At 36.8% G+C, this 15,922-nt stretch overlaps 1 long non-coding RNA gene across 1 annotated transcript; it reads left to right on the top strand.

Annotated features, from left to right (window-relative positions):
• The first annotated feature begins 2,988 nt into the window (after positions 1-2,988).
• On the top strand, positions 2,989-7,133 carry LOC145985786 (uncharacterized). The gene is made up of 3 exons (XR_014441451.1): positions 2,989-3,117; positions 3,822-3,935; positions 6,500-7,133. It is a non-coding gene; the product is annotated as an uncharacterized LOC145985786 (long non-coding RNA).
• The last annotated feature ends 8,789 nt before the right edge of the window (positions 7,134-15,922 follow it).

Here is a 15,922-nt window from a genome sequence, read left to right as displayed (position 1 = left end):
ACTTTCCACTTATTCTAGTAAAAGCAGAATACTTGTTACATAAAATAATAATAGTTTTTCCTATTAAGTAAATAAGACAGCTGAAGTAAAAAAAATATACCAAAAAAGTAAAATTCCGATCTCTGGGAAACGTATTTCTTCAATTTTACAGAATGGAACTGAGTTTCTGTACACTTTTGAAAGGCAGTGGAAGTGTTTTCTCCCATCGTTCAATTTATTTGGCCGGTAAATCATGTATTTTTCTAGATTAATGTTTGTCTCTCTGATGCACAAAAGCTGTTGCCTCTATTTCCTTCCACTACGTAAACCAGATGTTGCGTGCGTTTCATGACATAACTCCCGTCAGTATTTCCAACCACGCATATTTGTAACTACGTTAACATTACATAACCTACGTAAATCTGCATCTTAATGTGCATGAATTTCAACTATGTTAATCTAACAAAGTTAACGTACCGTAACTAATGAAATCCTTTTTTCAACTGTTAATCTAACCTACCGTAACTAAGTTAAAGTAACATAACTAATATAACCCTTTTTATAACTAAGGAAGTAGTTATTTTTCGGTTATGAATGTTGGAAACACTGCACACCCACTGATGATAGACAACGTTAGTCAAGATTTGCCCGCCATATTGTGTGTAACGCAAGAGACAAAGGAACGAACAATAATTACTCAATATGTGCAAAATTGAAATTATTTTCATCAAAAAAGCGAAATCCCACCTTAAAGAATCTTTAGGTAAGTACGAATGTGAAAAATAACAAAATAAATGAATTTGAGACGTCTCCCGGAGATCAGAATTTTAATGAAACTGAAATACTTCAATTTGCATGATTTTTTCAGTGAAACTTATATTGATGTAAAAGAAGGGTAACATTATCGTATGGGTAAAACGGATTCCTTCAAATTTCCTTCAAATTTACAGGAGAAAGTACTTACGGAAATCATTTTCTTGAGCGTTTTGGAAGTTCCTGAATGTAGATTTGATCCATTTTAATGTGAATGCGTTTTGTTTTCTGCGAAAATCTCTGTCCGACACGCTGTTTCTGCTCCCGCCATTTGCTTTTTGCATGAGAGTGCAATGTTCCGTGTGTTAAGACGATGCAACCCCGTAGCCAGTGTTTCAGCCTCGCCGTGTTTTCACTAGAACCACCTGTCGAGTTCGGAACAAGCCATTTTTCCCGAATGGGTGTGTCACTTATCGCACAACATTGTAGCAACATTGTGTTCGGACGTCACAGGAGAGAGCTGTTTTTACAATTTTTCTTTGTATTTATGCTAATGGAACCTAACCTAACAGGCCTAACCTAACCACGTAGGCATTCCTCGTCTGACGTCAATATTCAAGGTTGCAAGATTGTTGTGCGTAAAGGAAAAGAATTAACGAATTACGAAAGAAAGATGGTTCCGACCCGAATGGGTGTCACTTATCGCACAACACTCTAGCAACATTGTGTTCTGACGTCACAGGAGAGACCTTTTTCATGTTAGGCAATACAAAGGTAACGCGTCTCTTAGCGAAAATATTATTTTTTCTTTGTATTTATGCTAATGGAACCTAACCTAACAGGCCTAACCTAACCACGTAGGCATTCCTCGTCTGACGTCAATATTCAAGGTTGCAAGAGAGTTGTGCGTAAAGGAAGAGCATTAACGAATTGCGAAAGAAAGATGGTTCCGAATTGCGAAAGGAAGATGGTTCCGAATTGCTGTTTATGGACAATGAACGTGGTAAATCGCAAGGTTATTTTACAAGTTCTACACGTAAATGCGACGTATTAGCATAATTTCAAATAGGGGAACGAAAGTAGATATTTTCCGGTGAACGAGGTTGCACCACTGCATAAATCGACAAAACACTCTCAGAACGCCCCCTAAACCAGTATGCTATCACGGCCATAATGTGTTACAGATTCGAAACAACAAGTAACAGTAAGTACTCTTAAATAGAGAAAATAAACATTATCTTAGTTAGAAATGCATTATTTCGCCTTAAGAAATGTTCCGCAACACGTTAGCAATGTAAAGAAGTCCGAAATATATGATTCGTAGGTGTTTCACTCATACGATAATAGTACCAAAAGAAGCACATGGAGTTTAGAATGTAATTGATCTCTCTTAAATTACAACATATACCACTTTAAGCTACAGTCAATTATGCTGAAAATGTTAACTGCTCGATTAAAACAAAAAAAAGTTTGACATTAATAATTTCACTCACAGAAATATGTCAAATTACCATCTGCTTCATGTGCTCAGGAGAAGGAAGTAACCACTCTTCCACCCTCTGAATGTCATCCTCTGTTTGACAAGGAAGCTTTAGATTTTCAGGCAAGGCTAAAAACTTAACTTTCATAACTACGTAAATATGAATAACTCTGCAAGTAAATTATAACATTATTTTTCATTATCTGTACTATTATCGAACTAAATCAGTGTGTCACTTACCTTTCTCAATGTAATTTTCAGTTTAAAAAAAAATGTTTTACTCGTCAGTCGTCACAAATCCATATCCAATCTGGCCGCCATCACACAGTCACAATCGACTTTCGAATAGTGATGGGTCGTTCGTGAACGAGTCGTTCAAAAGTAACGACTCTCTCTTGTGAGCGGTGAACGACTCGTTCACCAGAATTGAACGACACGTTCAAAGAGTCGTATGTGTGCCACGACTCCTCCGCCCGCCAAGCAACTATTATTCCATTATTCCCTCTCCTTTCCACGAATTTTGCGAGGAAGGCGCATGCGCAAGTGTATACTCGCCTGGCGGCCGGAATTTTTTAAAGAAAGCAAGTCGATTCTGCGGGCAGCAAATGGGGACGGAGCTTATTATTGAAACTCGTTACGGTAGCTAGCTGACGAGTTGGTGGCTGAAGTCGGTTGCAAGACAAACGACATCGAATATACCGTATTATTGAAACTCACTCGTTCGCTGGCTCTCGAGTCGTTCCGTTCGCTAGCACTCGGTTGCTCATACCCAACCGAGATCAGTCGTTCGGTCGAGTCGTTACCAAAATTGTCGAAGATGGATGTATATATATGTTTGCTTTTGGTACTTGAGACAAGGATAGTGTGAGATGCAAGAGAATACTTACATTCCGGGCCATCTTAGGGTGAGTATGTTACGATTTGTATTATTATTATTATAAACTTGCACATTAAAATAACAGTAATCAGCGATGTAAATATGCCGTTGTTAGTCAATGCATTTTTTTCGATTTCTTAAGGAAATATTGGTTTCCGCGTACGCATGCTTGACTTTGTTGAAGACATATTTGTCAATGTATATTGTATTGCAGTAGTACAAGGTGTAAATAAAAATATATTTAAAAAAATACAATAGGTTTTTCCAATGTTCTTCTAAGTTGCCTTCATGACACGGTGCTATATCCACGAAAAACATTGCCTTTGCCCTTTTCTTGTGTAAAAAATAATATAAAAGCACTTTAATGCTCATGGGGTAAGGCGTTAATATATGATTGTCTCATCATATATATGTCATAAGTTCGCAGTTATTGTCGCGATTGATCCATATGATAGAAAAGCGGTGCAACAAAAATTAAATTGAAAATACAGAAGCACTTTAAAGGTCATTATTGAGAAATAGAACACTAGCAGCTAACCTGAATTATGTTTAACTACAAGAACACGTTTCGTGTTGATCAGAGTTACAAAATGTATAGAGAAATTTTGAAATAATGGAATGGATATAAAATGCAAATGTATACACACTTACTACTGAGTACTGATAATGTAGAACTAAATTCGAACATTTTTAGAATGTTTAGTGATGTTTATATTTGCTTTTTTGCAACAGGCAGCTACTAGTTGGCAGTGGCAAGAGATTGCAGAATTTCCATTTCCTAGGCCAGAGTCAGGAATTGCATCAAGCAAGACTTTCTCCCAAGAAGGGCAGAATACAGTGGAGAGGGTGAGTGTCTTTTTAAACACATTTATTCATAATTTCCAAAATTTAAGAAATGTTATTTTTGAAAAAGAAATGTAGAAAAAACTTATTTACCACACATGAAAGCAAATGTAGGCATTCTATTTTTCATTGATATGTGGTAAAATTTACATTTAGAGGTGTTCCACTAATTTATAACCATTGGTCCAATACTGACAATTTCAGAGGCCAACAAAATTAAAAATTAATATATACACATCAGTAATGTAAGTACTAATATAATCTGCATTTTTAAAAATATGTAGCAAACAAAACATTGGAACATCAACTTATTCCTCTGTGTCTGACACATATACCTTGTATTAACAAAACCTTCCATGTCATCATCACTAAAACCCATAGCAGCCTCCCCGATGGCATAGCGGTAATGCAGTCACCTTGTAATGAAAGCATCCCAGGCTCGATACCTGGTTGGAGGCATATAGTGTTCCAGATTCCACTTTAAACTGTAGGTCCAGTCCCAATTAGTCTATCTGTGCATAAAAGTGGACTTAAAACAAAACTCAATCTCAAACTAAAGACCTCGAACAGTTACAATTGAATGTATTACATAAATCATGACACCAGTATTCACTAGACTTTAAAAACTGAAACAAAATAAACAAGAGATAAGGTAACGTCAATGTCTGAACTTATTCTAAGCAGTTAAGAACATGGTTGACTGGAAGATACTGAGAATCCTCTCTTCTATGACAATGAGACTGAACTAACTAGTGTTGCCCGCCGGACAGGCTTTTAAAAATTTGAGACGAGACGAGATTGATCATGTGTCCCGAGACAAATGAATATTTTTGAGGCGAGACAGGCCAAAGTCTCGTCTCGTGGGCAACACTAGAACTAACATGAAAGTTGGATGGTTAATGTAGCTACATAACAAGTTAGTGAATAACCACTGATTGAGATTTGCTGTGTTTATAACTGACAATACTTTGCTGCTAAAAAAAATCAGCTTCTAAATAACAAATTTCTTGCTGATTTACAATATCTGAGATGAAATGCATGACATTATTTTAGAAAGTATTTAGAAAATGGCTCTGTGGAAGTAACTTCCCTTTTGAGGTCCTTAAGTTATATTCAATCTTAAGATTTTATGTTCATATGAACTTGATGCACACCTAAACTCCCCTTGCCTTAATAATATCATCCAATTTGTATTTACTGGGCATGTAACCACAGTTAATATATATTTTATAATGTCAAGTTTCATGGATTTAGAAGGCCACAATTCTTGTTCTAGTACATAATGACACACTTATGCCATAAATGATTCCAGTAAATGTTTGAAAAAATCAATTTTTTAACACGGTTGTGGGATTACGGTATTGATCCACTCGTTTATTTTCACATGCTTCTGTAGTTTGGCAACACTAATCACTTTGACTCCCAGTGTACAGTGGGATCCATGAGTATTACCATGAAAATTGTCCATGACTATTTTAATTAATTTTTCTCTTAATCCTAAGTGTTTTTAAGCGATGTATTTTCATGTATGCTGGTGCAGAAGTTGTCAACAGCTTGTTTTGACTTTTCTTTTAATTCTTGAAGCTCTCATTGGGTCAAAGAAAGTGAACGAACATGGCGATGGACAATTTGCACGGTAATACTCGTGGATCCCACTGTACCTTCGTGGAAGAGTGCAGAAAGTCTGTTCATCCATTATGTGAAATATATCCATTGTTGACTTGTTATAAAGCTCACATTTCAGTGGAGCACAATAGGGATCCATGCAACCATTAACGGGAGTGTTTTCAGACACACAGTATTTCTACATATACTAGTAATAGTTTCTAATATCCGTTATAAATGTATGAAATCCAAACTACGAAAAGCATGTATGAATTTTGTAGGGAAAAGTAACAATAAATGTAACAAACTAAGTTGTTATTTTCATCATATTGAAATGTAATTCATTAGATTTAGAATTTCCTTACCTCTGTAATGTATTGAGTGAAATGACTTTTTTTGCTAACGAAACCAGAATACTATTCATAGGACATTATTGCTGTAAAACCATGCTGCTGTCATCAAGCTGGTGTGTGTGTTTCTTTTTTTTAATAATCCTGTGTAAACAAAAATGAAAAATCCAGAGATCAGTGGGAAAGTTTCTTTTTCCCATGGCATGACTGGTCGTGACGAACCCCTGATCATTGTCGTGGGTTTCCATGACCAGGTTACACTACTCTTTCTTAGCTCCCCAATTTCCTCACGATGGCTGGGGGCCATGGGTTCCATACACAGGCTGAAATCTTGGGAAAATTTGTTATGCTTCCCCCAGGAGACCCAAACCTATGCATATCCCATAGTCGGAGCCAAATGCATGACACAATTCAGATTAAACTTTTTTCCATTTATGTGTACGATATATATTTTTATAATCACAGTTTGTTACGAATGGGACAGCCCTAACGGTTAAGCATTAGTAGCAGCCAACGTGAGCATATCACATTGGTCCACCCCAACCATATATATTTTTTTTTTCATTTTTCTCTTTGTGATACATGTACTATTTATACTCTTTTATTTTTTAGGATTTGAATATACTGCATGGCAGACAGACATGACCCTGGAACATATTGACACTGTGATGTCAGATTACAGGAACTTGCAAAGTATTTCAAGTGTCAAAAAGCAAATTTTACTGAAGACTTTCAATGAGTGTGCAGTTTTATAGTGGTCCCAGCAAGTTAACCATTTTAATGGCGGTTTCCCTGTGTTGAGTGCACATGGGAGTTGTTCAGCATCCTGAATAGTAGACAAGTGGTCAAATGTCGTGTATATATGACTTTCTATCTGCAATACACTAGGAAACTGGCAAATTTCAGAAAACAAGTCGAGCAGGTGATTGGATATGTTTGTTTGATTACAGAAAATATAGTATCCTGATATCAACAATACCTGCCCAATTTGTTAGTGCTAAACCAGGTGATGTAACACAAACAAAATTTTTCAAGTGTGTTGTGCTTTAACAATTTTTTGTTTGTCAATGAATAGCTACGAATGTTGTTTTGACAACAGTGGAATTGCTAAACCCATGCAATGAATTCAAACTAATCTATTCTCTAAATATACTATTGTGTATGGTGCAGTTTGGTTATTCACAGATCAACCCATATGCATAAATATTTCTAATAATTGTAATTTTTTTTCTCTGGAAAGTGTGTATGTCTCTCCATATGAAATATTTTTGGATACAAATAAAGTACTATTATAGAAAAGTAGGATTTATTAATTTATATAAAAATAACAATCCTGTGCGTAACAGCCCACGAAGGGCCTTGGCTTACGTATCGGCCTCCCTCCTATGCTTTCCTTCATCACCACTAAGTGTGGAGATCTTCAACCAGGATTGGAATAGTCGGGGGGGTCAGCGTGACGTATCCCCAACCGTTGTAGTAGGTCTTCGTGACCGGATTACGCTTACTCATTCGGAGCTCCCCAATTTCCTCATGATGGTGGATTGCCACCGGCCGAAAATTCCTGGAGACTGAACTTGGGATCGAACCCATACCGTCCCGCAGAAGGCACGGGCACAGAGGAGGACTTAATTTATATAGGTTCACAAAATTAATATAATTGCAGTAAATTACAGACTGTTTAGAGAAATATTGGATTGGTAAAAATATCTAATTTTACTTGAGAGTATAACTGCTCTAATGAAAGTTGAGGTTGGCAGTGTGATTGGTATCTCTGCACACTAATGTAAGTTATTTTTTTCTGTAAAATATATTTAAATATGCCCCCAGCATGGCAGTCAATGTCAAGGTTTAGTTGTGTGTGACCAAGAGCGGCTCTGCTGTAGTGCTTGTTAAAATATTGACCAAAGTGCTGCCTACAATGAAAAAAAAGGTACAGCAGGTTTAGCTTAATTGCTTGTCAGTTTTGATTTGGTGAATCCTGCAATAACTGAACCGGTTACACGAATGCTCCCTTCATCAGACATTTATTTTTGAATAAATGTAAATAAAACTAAAAATAACAGTCTGATTAAGGGAGCATATGATCTGCTGAAACGTCACAATGTAATGACTGTAGACTACAAGAGAAATAATTCTACAATGCAAGCAATGCGTACATACAAGAAAAATTATTTTCCAGAATATAGTAGTGGCACATTTTATGAAGAGATGGAAAAGTTTTCGGAGCCATGGAACTTCCTGTTTGAGGTAAAATGTATAACATAAAACAACATGGGTGATAATTGGTTTTCTTGGGATATCAACATGGGTGATTGTTGTGCTGTTTCTGTGGCATTGGGTTTTTGCTGAATACAGCATTCATTGTGTGACCAATTCACCTCATGCAATTAAATTTCAAGTACATATACTAAAGAACCTTCATTTCCTCTCAGTAGACCAAATGAATATGTTACGTTTAGTTGTTCACAACCAAATAAGAGCCCTTCAGCTTCTATGGTGCTTTCCACAACCATTAAGACTGAAGGGTGGCTGTGTAAACAACGCTAACTGATAAAGTATCAGGGGGAGGGAAATGGTGACAGAATTAACTTTTGCTAAACTGATAAAGTATCAGGGGGTGGGAAATGGTGACAGAATTAACTTTTGCTAGCCAAGTTAGGATGAAATTTCATTTCACATAGACGATGGTTCACCAAGTAAAATTTTAAGCAAAAAATACAGGCACGACCAGGACTCTATCAGAGCTACCAAAAGAAAGGTTCACCATGTATGTCAACCTCATCTATGATAAATGTCAGCACCTTAATTGTAAAGTACATTTCCTTCCTTTTGATGCACACAACAATCACCACCAGAGATCTTTCAGAAAAGCCATTCACGAATGTCTCGCTTCTCATGCCAGCAGCACAAAGACATCCAAGCAGATTTTCATCCGCACCCATAGGATGTCAGCCAAAGGGTTGCAGGAAGCTTTGAAATATATTTTGCTTGTGAATTATTGTATGTTTGAAAAGAAATTGAGAACACTTTCAAGCACAAATAGAAACATTTCGTATAATTGAAAGGAACAGTCCACATAATTTGTCCTTTCAAGTTCCAACAAATGAATGAAGGTAGCTTTGTTACAGAAACCATTGTCACCAGAAAATAAGAAGAAATGTACTTTTAAACCATTGTACCACTTCGAGAATTAATGTTTTCCTTTTTAATCAACCAATTTTGATGCTTTACGAAATATATAATTGATTATTGCATGCAGAAAACACAAATAACAGATATTTGAACCCAAATTATGGCCAGCACAAGTAGAAACCTGCCATCTCCGAATACTTTTGCTGCTTTTTATTAGTAAAAAATGCTTGTATGCACACTAAAATAATGAAAAACATGGAACTTTCTATAAGCTCCAAACCTAAGGCCCCCAACATAGTTGTGGAATGTCTTATTGGGTGCTATATTCACTGCCGGGAAGTCTTTGGGCTGTGCTCCTTCACAGTAAAGTAACACGTTAAGGTATCAAATGTACTTTACTTCACAAAAACATGTTTCCGAGAGCTAAAAACAACTGAAAATGTTCACAGCAAAACATTTCACAGGTACAGAGGGTTAAGGGTACCAAACATACTTCAAATGAAGGATGAAAATACCCAAACAAAATTTCTACTTTAGCAAACACTTTTATTGTACGTAATAAACTAAGTAGAAAAGATTTTTTTTTGAAAAATTTACTGTTTTAGTTATGCACGTTTCTGCACTTTAGTTTATTTTTGTGGGTAGACAGGTATCAATTGTATTTATTTTATTTTGTTTCAATGAATGTGATGGTCACATAAAAAACCTTATGTATCAATAGCACTGTTGAAAATTTGATTGAATGGTTGCAGCAACAAACTTAATTTTAAAACCAGTTTTCATTTTTAAAACATCATCAGCTAAAGTGAACATGTTAACAGCTCAAGAACATTTTTGTGATAAACAAAGCAACTGAATAAATTCACATCATTCCACTTGAAATCCCAGAACAAAACTGGAGCACATGCTGCATTAAGTAGATGCTCTAATTTTCTACATTACCGAAAACTATGTAAACTCACATTTATAACAGCCAGTCTCAGTGGCGGAGTGGTTAGCACAGCAAGCTACAATGCTAGGGTTGTCGGATTTGAATCCCAGTCAAGGCATTGGTGCTCTTTTTTGAAAATCCCTTCATCAATTTAATCTCATTACCATTCATCCTCACCTTTGCAATTAGCCAAAATTGACAGAAAAGCGAAGTAATATAAACCAAACCAATCAATCACATATATAACGAAAACGAGCACTATACTTTTTAATGGTAGTGTCACAGCACCCTTGCTGACCAGACAATATCTATGCATGTTTGATTTGGAATGCCTGGTCTTTTAGTACAGTACACATTTCAACATCCCCCAGAATCCTACATATGAACATTTTCTTCTCTGTAAATTTGTCTTTGTACCTGAAAGTAATAGGGATAATCTAGTTTCAACTTGATGAGACCATTGTCTTTAGTTCAGCAAGATGATTTCACAGAGCAAATCTCATTCACAGTAAAGTTTCTCAAACTATGGGCACTTTATTCCATATACTCCCTTCCCACAGCATCAGCAAATACTATTAACCATTCCATCTAGTATTGCGCCCATGCAAGGACATTTTTTGTTTAGGAATAACAGACATGTAGACATTAGTAGTAAGACCTTTGACTGTGTTCATACTCTCTCATGGGTTATACCTTAGTTACAAACTTCAGGAGAAAGGAAGAACTTGGTCTCAGTAGCTTAAAAAAATAGCGAAACAGATGGTGAAACTACCAGTTGTTTGATACAGTGTTCATCCCTGATTTGTACTGAAATCACTTTGAACTTCCTGCTTGACCACAAAATATAACTACATTTATTTTCCAAGTCTGAGCACAAATACAGGTAGTTTGAGTGCAACCTGGCATATTAAAGCACTTTTGATCACTAAATTTTGGCCAGGTGCCTAAATTGAATAACATAATTTTGAAGAAATACATCTCACTAGTCTTTTGTAGGTTTCGGAATGTTTACAAGAGACTGATATTCATCGGTGATTTCGGTATCACATGTCATGTCCAACCTTCTTTTCTTCTGCACGGAAGCAACGAAGTCCATGATACTTATTGAAATGGTTAGTAGTGTTTACATATGAGGAAGCAGCCATGCATTTTCTTTTTCAATGCATGATAAATTATCCCTTTATTGTACATCAGGATCAAGCATGAAGATGATTGCAGCAAGATGAGACCTCTCCAATACCAGCCATACACAAACACAAGCCATATGTTACTTCCCCATCCTCTTTCAATTGGAGTTCTGGGAATGCTTAATCTGAAACGCTGAAAGAAAAATGAAACGAATTAGAATGAAAAATATATACATAACTATCTGAAGTAATACACTAGACAACATGGTAATGATTCAGATTGTGTAATGAAATTTGCAAGTTGTACAGAAAGATAAGAAATACATTTAGAATACTGAAAGTAAATTTAGAGAAACTGGTAACAGTTTAGTATATCGGAGACACATTTCTTCAATTTTACAGAAGAAACTACTTACGGAAATGAGTTTTTCCAAGGTTTACAATGTTCGTCAAGGTATTTTCTTTCATCGTGGAATATATTTGAGCAAGAAATCGTGTATTTTTTAAGATAAATATCTCACCAACGCACAATTGCCATTGCTTTCATTTGCTTGCCCTACGACAACCGGATGCTGCGTACGTTTGATAACGTAAGCCCCTGTCAGTGTTTCCAATCCCTCTTTTTTTAAATATGCTTGCCTAACCTAACCAAACCTAACCTTATAGGAAATGGTTCGTGGGGCTATCCGTCAGCTACCCGTGCATAATGTACAATTTGCACAAGTGACAAACATGACAGTAGGTATTTTTGGTGAAGATGGTTGGAAACACTGTATACCCACTACGGTAGTCAACCTCAGCCCGCCATATTGTGTGTTACGAAAGCGAAGTAATGAATCAAAAGAAGTACTCTGTATGTGATTTTTTTCTTCTTCTTTTCGTGTAAAAAGCATAATGGCACCTTGAACTATGTTCCGCAATACACAATTGGTAAGTACGAACCATTCAAAACAAAATATTTGATTTAAATGTGTCTCCAATATACTAAACTCTTACCGAGAAACTAATTTGTACATTTTAAATATGAAGAATGCATTAATTCATGAGGAATTGTTGTGAAAAGTAGCTTGTGCAGGCTATTCTGCCACAAATCACTGATGTATGAAAAATGTTCTATATTTGTGTAGCACATCAAGGAACATGTGGAAATGTTAAAGTATCCAAACCCACTTAAAATGTAAAATTAGTAATACTGTATGTGTATGCACATAGGAGTATAATTATAACGCTAAGGGCACCAACCCTAACCTACTGATGTAAGCCTACAGAAACATGTTGAAAAATCGATCTGCACATAAAAACGAGTTAAATAATAATGAAACATGTTCAACATGTGCTTATAGTGATGTACGGAATTCGATTCAAGTAGAAAATAATGTGTATCATTATAACAATGGAATTGGAAAATTGGAAAAACACAGTAACAATATTGAAAATCATTCTTAAATACAGGTGGAGATTCAAAGTACGTAATACAAGCTTTCACAGTAGAATAACAAAATTAGGCTAAAAATGAAGAAAAGTGGCTTAAAATAGAAAAGAAGCAAAATACAGACACACATAAGCACAAGTTGTATTTTTTTGTGGTTACTTTCTGCTTGGAGTATTTTTGTGTCGAGCAATAATAGAAATGAGGTCTGTGAGTAACACAACATCCAGACCTGAATAACTTTTGTGTACCAAACTAAACTTTTTCACCACTAGGCACCGTTTTATTAGATTGTGCGTCTTCGCACAATTTCGCATGTTCGCAACAATTTAAATTAGTTTAGATCGAAGACATCCTTGCTTATGAATGGTGCATACGGTTTTAATAAACTCATAACTGTATTTCCATTCAACAAATACAGTAATTATTTTTATATTAAAAATAGAATGGATACTTGCCTTTACGCAGCAACAGAACTTCACTTATTCTTCATATCTTTGTCAACCGTGGAAGAGTTTTACTGCTATTTCCAGATGGCACAGCACGGTCATTAATTGTATGCGATGTCACCCACATTTTACACTTAACACATCCGTGCATTAAGATCATATGTGAAAAAGAGTATCGATACATCTCATTCTGTATTTCATTGCAGACGAAACAAAATTGTCCGCGATCAGCTGTGCATGACCGAGATGGAAAAAGTCGCAACGCCATTGGCTGATGGTACAGTAGCCTCTCTTGCCAGCCAACATTTCACTCGCATGCAACTCGAGACCCCGAATCCGTTAGCTGCTCAACTCGTTTAGTTTCAATAATTCGCTTTTCGGCTGGCGACCGACTTGGCTACCGAACGAGAAAACTCACTCGTGAGCTAGGTGTTGACTTTCAATAATAAGCTCCCTGGAGAGGAGAGGGAGGGGGGGGGTCCTCTCTGTTCCTTTTCCCTACCCCTAGTTGAGTAAAGCTGGCTGAAACGTGCCGTGTACGATGAGAGGGGAAGGAGCATGCTCGCGAGTCGACTCTTTCCTTCGTTCAAAGAGTCGTGGCACACTTTAGCGACTCTTTGAACGAAGGAAAGAGTCGACTCGCGAGCTCGCGAGTGTTGTTTGCAGAGAGAGAGAGCGCGCAACCTCAGCCCATGACGGGCAGCGAAGAACAGCCAACAAATTTGTCCTGTAGTTTCAAGTTCGGCCAAACCATTAGCGCTAAAATTACAAGAAATTAAATGTTAGTAAAAAATATTAGGGGAGTCTTGTAAAGATTTTGGGAAGGTGTTAGGCACAGACCTCTTGATTACAATATTCCGATTAGCCTATTTTGAGTTGTTATTGTTTAAGTCCACTTTATGTGCAGATAGGATAGTCGGGACTGGACCTACAGTTTAAAGTGGGATCCGAACCTCCACTTTGTATTGAACACGGTACCCCTTGATTACCGGCGACGTTATAACTACGCCATCGGGGAGACCCGATTAGCCTATTGGAGCAGAAAAGTGGACTTTTATGACGCTTCGTGCACATGTAAACCTTTTAATTTACACGTTCAATTTTATTTATCCAAGAAAACAAATCTGTTAACATGAGAATGAACAGAAGAAATAAGCTACTAGTTATTTTCCCATTAAGGAACAAACAAATTTTAAAATACTATAATTTCTTATAAATTAGCATGCAGTAATTATATTTTACAATTTATTAATTCAGTTTTAATATTTTAACTGCATAACACGCTTTGTTGTATTTTATGCATCTTTTATACCTAATTACTTAGTATTGACAGCGAGGATGAATGAATTTTACGTACAGATAAGCTAATCGGGACTGGATCTACAGTTTAAAGTGGGATCCACCAGGTATCGTTACAAGGCAACGACGGAGGATGGATGGTGATTAGAGTAATTGACAAGAGGTTAAATACAGATTACCACTCATCTCTGGGCTGGGGTTCGAACCCGGAACTTTCGGTGTCAATAGGCTTACTTTGAGGAGGGCGACACCACTTATCTGTCACTCCAAGATTATTTCAAGCTGGCCAACATAGAAACCAAGAAACAAAGAACATGCACCATGGAGTATGTTTTATTTATGTTATTCAGCCATTCTTTCATTCCTTGTTAAATCCTGGTAAGGAAATCGCTTCCTGTCTCGGATTCGATCCTCTGTGGAGGCACCTTGCCCAGTGATTTAGACCCCCAGTTTAAAATGTAGCTTCAATCCCGATTAGACTATCTGAGCATAAAGTGAACTTTAAACATTGTCTGACAAAATCGTTTTCATATGACGTGAAATATTTCATTAACATTAACGTGTAAATATTTTACTAATGAAAACAGCAGTAAAGAATAAATATAGAAGTTTAATCATAAATCTCATCGTACATGATACTGCAAAAAAGCTTTTATTGAATGACTGCAGAATTAGGCACAACTACGTAAGATGGACATGGGTCATGTTCACGAGTGATATAAACAGCTGTTGGCCATCAGCGGTGAGCCTACGTGTTAAGGTGTTTTACTAGTAGAAAGCAACATTAAAAAAAAATACATACGTATAATTTGGCCCGCTTTATAGAAATTCGATCATACATTATGATATTGGCAGAAACTTATATTGAATGACTGTAGAACAACAAAAACATGGATATGGGATGGACATGGATAATGTTCAAGAGCGATATATATTTCTTAAACACAGCTGTTAGCCATCCGCGGAGAGCGAGCGGGTGGATCCTACTTTAAACTATAGATCCAGTCTGCTGGCGAGACTGCCGCCGCCGCGCCTTGTGTAAGAGAGCTCGCGACTCGCGAGCGAACGATGAGTGAGGAGAAGAGTCGCTAAGGCGAGCGAGTCGTTAAGGTGCTTAATGACTCTTCGTGCCGACTCGCGAGTCGTGAACGATGAGGGAGGAGAAGAGTCGCTAAGGTGCTTAATGACTCTTCGTGCCGACTCGCGAGTCGTGAACGAATGATGGGGAAAGAGTCGTGGGACTGTGCTGTGACTCTTCGTGCTGTTTCAAGAGTCGTGAACGAGCGATGCTCGTGGAAATGCAAGCATGTGTCGCAGCGCAGATCTGGAGTGCATTTTGTTGCGATATTAAAACCAGTGATCGAATGCAAAAAAGGAAGAATATGTAAATGCACGTTATTACTAATAAAAGGTTGATATAATTATATAGCATTTCTGTGTATGATATCGTACTGCATAATTTGCATTATCCGCAGCATGAAATGTAAACTGAAACAAGATACAAATATAGAAAATCTCACTCATGAGGCAGAGTAATGAAAACAAGTATGTGTATAAAAAAAAGTATAAATTTTGTTTGTGTGTGTGTGTGTTTACTGTTTACACATATATGTATATCCACACACATACAAAATCGTATTTGTATTTTTCTTATTTTATGCCGCTTTT

Source organism: Lepisma saccharinum, chromosome 3 (genome assembly GCF_977018435.1).
Source record: "Lepisma saccharinum chromosome 3, izLepSacc3.1, whole genome shotgun sequence".
NCBI lineage: Eukaryota > Metazoa > Arthropoda > Insecta > Zygentoma > Lepismatidae > Lepisma > Lepisma saccharinum.
This window is presented reverse-complemented; position numbering and strand designations above follow the sequence as displayed.